Genomic DNA, 8701 nt, shown 5'->3' with positions numbered 1-8701 from the left:
TCATCTGAACATTTTATGACTGTGTTTTTTTTTTACTTTAGTCCTCATCAGAACGCACATCTGATGGGTCTGCTCTACTAAACACAACATATTTTATAGATCCTAATGCGTAAAAAATCAGGTTTTCTTACTTTGTACATTTCATGACTACCAAATTAGAACTAGGCGCTCGGAACGAAGTTTGAACAAAGCTACAAGTCAATAAAGTGTTGTGGACAATGCGCAGGACACCTTATCTCCACGGAATCGGATATTACTCTTGGTTGTCTCAGCATCGTCATCTCTGTAGACCCAGGCAGGAACCCCCCACAGCGGATTACAGAGTGTGTTTTTGATCTGTCTTTTTTCACAGAGGGCACTTCTTTCCCGTTTGGGTGTGTTGGCGGTGGTGGTGGCACAGGGTCATGGAGACCAGGACTGGCGAAGACCGTGTGGCATGGTGCAACACTTACTGCTGGCGGTCGCGCTCATCATGCAGCTCACAACTATTGGTGGACGCCAGCTCCTGGTTGTAAAGTGTTGAACTTTTTCCATGTCAAATTAACTCTGTATAGTTTCTATATCGTTGCTTACTTATTAGTTAATGCGTAATTGATTCATTAATTATGGCAGGTTTTGTGATTGGGTTTTGAAATGTCCGTGCTGTTGTCTTGTGTTTGTGTTGTGGTGTCGTGTGTTCTATTGTGTCTTGGGGGAGCAGTGGGAGAACAAATGTGGTACTTTGTCATACACCCACCACTGGAAATAAAGCCAAACTGTTTTATGGAATGCAAACAGGGAACTCCACGTCCCATCTTGACCTTGTGCGGAAGCTTGCTGCCATATTTCCACTGATGAAGAACATTCCAATCACCATTCATCATCATCTGACATCGATACAGTAGATCATTATTTAATTGTTAATAAGCATTGGTCGTATGCGACCTATGTACAATCATTACCTGCCTTTTTTCCACAGTAGAATATACTATGTTTTCCTTTATATTTGTTATATTTGTATTGAATTAATTCACATTTTGCCATTATTGCCAATTTTATCACTTTATATGACATCTTGAAACAGCGAATCTTTGATTGAAGCTTAATAGGCTAAAATACTTGCTATTTATGCCTCATCCGACACTATAATAAACATTTATTGCCTCAGCACTGTAAATAACCACCAACCTCATATTTCCCATCCATGCATGTAGGTCGTTAGCGATAACCCTATCCAAGTGTACATCATCAGGGCCCAGCCTCTGTGCAGCCAGCTTACCGGGCTCTCCCAGACAGAGGAAGCTGCCCCAGCTCTGCCAGGACCATATAGTTTACATAGGCGAGGGGCAAGACGGGCATCAATGAGTGCCAATACCAGTTCCAGAACTGTCGGCGGTGAACTGCAGCACGGTGGATAATGCATCCGTGTTCAACTCATGCACAGATAGGTAAGCAAAGTCACGTGGTGGGATTGGGCTATAGGCTGGCTCTGGGTCAGGGCGTTGGTGACCGTTTTCTTTCACCAACGGTTAGTTAAGGAACGCGCACGGATGCCCTGGATGGTATTTAGTGATAGCCTATGCTGCGGCAGGTGATACACGTTTTTATGTTTATATTTTTGATTTCCATTGTGATACACGTTTTTATGTTTACATTTATTCCATTTAATTTGAATGTGTGCACTTTAGAGCCAACGCTGATAACATTATCTATATTATTGAATGTGATTTTGTATTAATTAGAAGCTGTTAAATTGGGACCTTTTGCTCAAACTTGATGTTCCAAATAAAAATTCGTTGCGTTTAATTGTCAGTCAGACTTCTCTCGACAACTGAGTGTTAGTTCCGTTCTGTAGTGGGATGAGGTGCTGGAGGCTAGAGGTGGTGGTGTCCAATAGCCCATAGCTTCTCTATTCCCTCGACGCCAGGCCAGGCCACCGATCCCCTCCTCCCTCTCCCATCTCCCTCTTCCTCGCCTTCCCAAAACAGCAAAGGAGTTGTTTGCAGTCAATCACTTAGATTTATTGAGGTGTTAGCCTGCTATTGTCCACGGCCTCCTTTTGAAGTGCAATCATGGGATGACACAGGCTCGGCAGATCCGGGCTGTAATTTGATTCTCGGTTTCTGTATGGCCAATAAAGTCCTCCTCTCTTCCTCAGGCACTCCGGGCTCCTGGCGCATATTTAGCCTACATATTCCGTTTTTAAAAACACATAATTAAAACTTTTTTGACACGTGACGTTTCTGTTATAACAGTGCCAGAATCAGATGCCAGTCTTAAATGCAGAGTGGCAGTTTACATGAATATTTAAAAAAGGTATATTTTACTCACAGACAGCCATTGGCATTGTAAACTGATGCCATCTTTCTTGATTTAAACTCGATATGCCAATATAGGCTATACTATATCTACTTTTTTATATCACACTCACGAATTATTTATTAATTTCCAATCAAACTTATCAACATAATATATTTTTCGTTTACGTTCCCCAAAACCACATTTGAGAGTGCCAGCTGCCAAGGTTGCGTTTATTTGCTTGTATAAAGAGTCCTAGGCCTACCAAGGCTACGATGCTGAAGTACACTGAAACCTTGAGATCTGCATTCCAATACATATCCATCCAATGTAAACCTGTCCAGTAATAATGATTTATATATACACTAGATGACAAATGGGGCGTTGTGATACAACCACCTTGACTCCATCTTGGCACTCCCCCACCGTTGTGAAAATATTTTGGAAGCTATAGAAATGCATTTATTAATGTCTACATTAGTGTTTTTTCCATACTTATTATTTTACACACATTAAAAAACATCTTATAGAATTGTATTATGTACTAACATATTTCTATTTATTTTGAAATTCCATTCATTCCTATGGAGGACTGCCCCTACTGGGAAGTGCCAAATGTGCTTCACGGTGGCTTCAAAAAACCTCTCAATGGCCAATACATAGCATCAGCAATCCAGGGTTTATATGCATCATTGGTAACACCTGCACAGCAGATGGGAGGAGAGGGTAACACCCATGCCAATAAAGCCCTTTGAATTGAATTGAGAGAGAGAGAGACAGAGTGTGTGTGTGTGTGGAGGGGGGGGAGAGAGAGAGAGAGTAGGCAATAATATAAACCTCACACTTTTGGCTGTAGTCAGCCTTTAGCAGCTCGCGACGTTGATGCGCTACTCCCTCTGTCTCTCCCATCTAGAATCTATCCACAAGAGAAGTGCTTTCTTCTCTCGGAGTGAATTAGGAATCTTGTAGTCTCTACTCTTTTTATGTCACAACAAATTATGTGTCCAAAGGTCATCTTTCTCTCGCTCTCCTTTGTGAGCTAGCCAGTGGCCCCAGCTCCTTCATCTCCTGCGCCTTGGCCCCATTTCTACTGTCCCCTTGTCTGTAATCACACATCAATAACAAACCATAACTGGCTAGATTAATACCTACTAACCAAGCCCAAGTGTGTGTGTGTGTGTGTGTGTGTCCTTTGGAAAAAATAACCTCTTACCTGCTACCCATTGTATGCTATTGTTGTTTTTTCTGTCTGTTTCTCTGTGTGTCCATCCGACAGGGAGCAGGAGACAGCCTTCACCTATGCCATCAGTGCAGCAGGGCGTAAGTGAATCTTGCGTCAACAAGCGTGCCGGGAGGGAGACTCTCCACGCCTCTCTTACCCGGATGCAGCCCGCATTCTCAACCCCGTGACCTACCGTGATTGGCTGTGGGGCGGCTGTGGCGACAACGTCAACTATTCTTGTTTTTTGAGAAAACTCTTCCCTCAAGGCTCCAAAGAAGATGCTAGAACACTGATAAACCTACAGAACCGGCAGGAGACGGTAGGACTTCCCCCTCCACACACTTTCCACAACACACAACACACAAACACACACACACTCAAAATATCCTTGTTGTTTATTGTCTCTGTTCATGGTTAATACATATACCTACCAGTCAAACGTTTTAGAACACCTAATCATTCAAGGAGTTTTCTGTCATCGAGGCAAAGGGTGGCTATTTGAAGAATCTCAAATATGAAATATATTTAGATTTTATCATTTTTTTTACATATTCCATTGTTTATTTCATAGTTTTATTCCTATTATTCTAAAATTAAAAATTTAAAAAATAAAAACCCTGGAATGAGTGTGTGTCCATTTGTGTACTGTTTTTTTATTAGTCTCTGTTCATTTCCTACATCATGTTGCGTGCAGAACCATTACTGTATCATCCATCTGTCCACCGTTTACTACCGAGCACGGATGGAGGCAGAGGCAGAACACAGAGAGAAAAAAGAGAGAAAAAACACTGCCATCTTTATTTGGACCAGGAGGAGGGCCCAGAAACACAGGGGGTACTCCTAGTCAAAACACTCTCATCCTTTTACACATACCCATGGTTTCTTAGAGAGAGAGAGAGAGAGAGAGAGAGGGGAGATAGAGAGAGAGAGAAAATTTGTTTGCTTACTTCTTTGTTGGTTTATTTTCCTGCGAGGTCAATATGTGTGAGATCCTACTCTAAACTAACAACTAACTTCACCGACGCCATTAAGACTCGGTCCCCCAAATGGTACCCTATTCCCTCTCTCTCTTGTTTACAAAACATTCACAACACCTTCCTATATTGATTTACCCCCTTTTCACCTCAAACAGCCTCAATTCATAGGAGCCGGGGCATGGACTCGAACAAAGATTAATCGGTTCCCACAGGATCCCATGTTACTCAATGCTTCCCACAGTTCTTCAAGATTGGCTGGATTCCTTTGGGTAGTACCATTATTGATACAATGGGAAGCTCTGTGAGGCATAAACCCCTGTAGCGTTGCAGTTCTTGCCACACGCAGCGTGCCCATCCCTGTTCAAAACACTTAAATATTTTGTCTTGCCCGGTTCACCCTCTGAATGCACAGATACCCAATCCATATCTCAATTGTCTCAAGGCTTAAAATTCCTTCTTTAACCTATAGCCACTCCCCTTCATCTACACTGATTGTGATTTAATGTACATAATGGTTTATCAGGGCCATGGTCAAGTATCACTGGGGGTTTCCATTTGGACCAAACAAAACCTCAACCATACTGTGTGCTCTGAAACACACACACACCCAGTGTATGCTCAGATTTTTGTGAGTTGAAGTCTGCTCTTATTCCGCGTTATTATTATTGAGGTGAGTAGGTGAGGGGTGGGGTAGGGTGTTGGGTGATAGGGGTTGGTGTTTGTGGGATTTTTTGGGTTTGTGGGTTGTGTTGGTTGTTGGGTGTAGAGGGGTGGAGTAGTGAAGGTGGGGGTAGGGTGTGGTTGTTAGAGTTGTGGAGTGAATAGGGGGTTTTTATAGGTGTAGGGGGTTGGGGTGGTAGAGGGAATAGGGGTTGGGGGTTAGTGGTAGTATTTTTTATTGGTGGTGGTGGTTGGGGGGTGGGTGGGGGTGGAGTGGGGGGGTGGGGGTGTAGGGTAGGGTGGTAGATCATTTATTGGGAGCACCCAAATGGCCTCTGCTCTGCTGCAGCCTGCAGTGTGTGTGTGTGTGTGTGTGTGTGCTGTGTGTGTGTGTGTGTGTGTGTGTGTGTGTGTTTCTGCTGCCAGTGGGGCTAACACCCTTGGAGTCTGGTGGGGTCAAAGGTCACATAACATTCCTCAGAGGTAACGGGGCCACTCCACCCCCGACCCACTGACTGAATCCACAGTTAATAATAGAGACTTAACCACTGCCTGAATCCAGTTAGTAATAGAGACTTAACCACTGCCTGAATCCACAGTTAATAATAGAGACTTAACCACTGCCTGAATCCACAGTTAGTAATAGAGACTTAACCACTGCCTGAATCCACAGTTAGTAATAGAGACTTAACCACTGCCTGAATCCACAGTTAGTAATAGAGACTTAACCACTGCCTGAATCCACAGTTAAGGTAATAGAGACTTAACCACTGACTGAATCCACAGTTAATAATAGAGACTTAACCACTGCCTGAATCTACAGTTAGTCATAGAGACTTAACCACTGCCTGAATCCACAGTTAATAATAGAGATTTAACCACTGACTGAATCCACAGTTAATAATAGAGAACTTAACCACTGCCTGAATCCACGGTTAGTCATAGAGACTTAACCACTGCCTGAATCCACAGTTAGTCGATAAAAGACTTAACCACTGCCTGAATCCACAGTTAGTCATAGAGACTTAACCACTGCCTGAATCCACAGTTAGTCACGTAGAGACTTAACCACTGCCTGAATCCACAGTTAGTCATAGAGACTTAACCACTGCCTGAATCCACAGTTATTCACAGAGACTTAACCACTGCCTCGAATCCACAGTTAGTAATAGAGACTTAAACACTGCCTGAATCCACAGTTAGTCATAGAGACTTAACCACTGCCTGAATCCACAGTTAGTAATAGAGACTTAACCACTGCCTGAATCCACAGTTAATCATAGAGACTTAACCACTGCCTGAATCCACAGTTAGTCATGGAGACTTAACCACTGCCTGAATCCACAGTTAGTCATAGAGACTTCAACCACTGCCTGAATCCACAGTTAGTCATAGAGAGACTTAACCACTGCCTGAATCCACAGTTAGTCATAGAGACTTAACCACTGCCTGCCTGCTTGATCCTGAACCTGACATTTCCAGGCCGATTTGATTTCTTAGTCCCTTTTTCTCCCTCTCTTTCTCCTCCCTCCGGAGTGACCCTAAGGTTTTCAAAAGGACCGATCAAGGAGGAAGCACCTGGTCTCAACCTGCCTCCTTGCCCACCCTCCCCGCCTAAGAGCTAGTGATGTGTTTAGGGAGGAGTCTGTCTCTGTGTGTCTGTGTCTAAAGCTAAAAGCTTTAATGCCTTCCAAAACAAACACAGCACTGTTGACATTCATCACCACAGAGAAAGACTCACAGCTCACAGAAAGACCCACAGTTCAGAGGAGGCCAGGAGCATTATAGTCTTGACAGTCAGTTCACCCTCAAGACTAATGCTATTCAGAGAGAGATAGAGAGAGGGGGGGTGGAGAGAAAGAGAAGGGGAATGGAGTGAGGAGAGAGAGAGAGAGAGAGGAGTGAAAGGAAGAGAGGACAGAGGTGTGCTGCGTTTTGCCGATGCCCTTTGACACGTCCAGGTGGTTATTAATGCCACCACCAGCTTATCACTCAGTCATCACTCCATCCCTCTTTCCTCTCTCACCCCCTTCTTCTCTCTCACCCCTCCATCCCTCTTTCTCTCTCTCACCCCTCCACCCCTCCATCCCTCTTTCTCTCTCACCCCCTCCATCCCTCTTCCTCCCACCCCCTCCATCCCTCTTTCTCTCTCACCCCTCCATCCCTCTTTCTCTCTCACCCCTCTTCTCTCTCACCCCCTCCATCCCTCTTTCTCTCTCACCCCTCCATCCCTCTTTCTCTCCCACCCCCTCCATCCCTCTTTCTCTCCCACCCCCTCCATCCCTCTTCCTCTCACCCCCTCCATCCTCTTCTCTCTCACCCCCTCCATCCCTCTTTCTCTCTCACCCCTCCATCCCTCTTTCTCTCCCCACCCCTCCATCCCTCTTTCTCTCCCACCCCTCCATCCCTCTTTCTCTCTCACCCCTCCATCCCTCTTTCTCTCTCATCCTTCTGTCCGGAAAAACTGACGCTGGGGAATGTCGGGGTCAGACCTATCCTGGGAAAGATGACAGAGGCCGGCATTCCGAAATGGAATGTTAACGTTTTAACCTCCTTTGGAATGGGAACCACTTGGTATGCAGCCCTAGTCCATCTCTCTCTCTCTCTCTCTCTCTCTCTCTCTCTCTCTCTCTCCTCTCTCCTCTCTCTCTCTCCCTCTCCCTCTCCTCTCCTCTCCCTCTCCCTCTCCCTCTCTCTCTCCCTCTCCCTCTCCCTCTCCCTCTCCCTCTCTCTCTCTCCCTCTCCCTCTCCCTCCCTCTCCCTCCCTCTCCCTCTCTCTCCCTCTCCCTCTCCCTCTCCCTCTCCCTCTCTCTCTCTCTCTCTCTCTCTCTCTCTCTCTCTCTCTCTCTCTCTCTCTCTCTCCTCTCTCTCTCTCTCTCTCTCTCTCTCTCTCTCTCTCTCTCTCTCTCTCTCTCTCTCTCTCTCTCTCTCTCTCTCTCTCTCTCTCTCTCTCTCTCTCTCTCTCTCGTTCTCTTTCAATTCAATTCAATTTAAGGGCTTTATTGGCATGAAACGTATGTTAACATTGCCAAAGCAAGTGAATTAGATAAGTAAACAAAAAGTGAAATAAACAATAAAAATTAACAGTAAACATTACACTCAGAAGTTCCAAAAGAATAAAGACATTTCCAAATGTCATATTATGTATATATCCAGTGTTGTAACAATGTGCAAATTGTTAAAAGTACAAATGGGAAAATAAATAAACATAAATATGGGTTGTATTTACAACCCTGGTGTTTGTTCTTCACTGGTTGCCCTTTTCTTCGTGGCAACAGGTCACAAATCTTGCTGCTGTGATGGTACACTGTGGTTTTTCACCCAGTAGATAAGGGAGTTTATCAAAATTGGGTTTGTTTTCGAATTCTTTGTGGATCGCTGTAATCTGAGGGAAATATGGGTCTCTAATATGATCATACATTTGGCAGGAGGTTAGGAAGGGCAACTCAGTTTCCACCTCATTTTGTGGGCAGTGTGCACATAGCCTGTCTTCTCTTGAGGCCAGGTCTGCCCGGCGGCCTTTCTCAATAGCGGCTATGCTCACTGAGTCTGTACATAGTCAAAG

At 44.6% G+C, this 8701-nt stretch overlaps 1 pseudogene; it reads left to right on the top strand.

The window, feature by feature from the left end:
- Positions 1–352: 352 nt before the first annotated feature.
- The window catches only part of LOC123486372, a 14858-nt pseudogene continuing 6509 nt past the window's right edge, over positions 353–8701 (top strand).

This window comes from Coregonus clupeaformis, unplaced genomic scaffold (genome assembly GCF_020615455.1).
Source record: "Coregonus clupeaformis isolate EN_2021a unplaced genomic scaffold, ASM2061545v1 scaf1181, whole genome shotgun sequence".
Lineage (NCBI taxonomy): Eukaryota > Metazoa > Chordata > Actinopteri > Salmoniformes > Salmonidae > Coregonus > Coregonus clupeaformis.
Note: the sequence above shows the minus strand (reverse complement) of the source record. Positions and strands in the feature narration are given on the sequence as shown.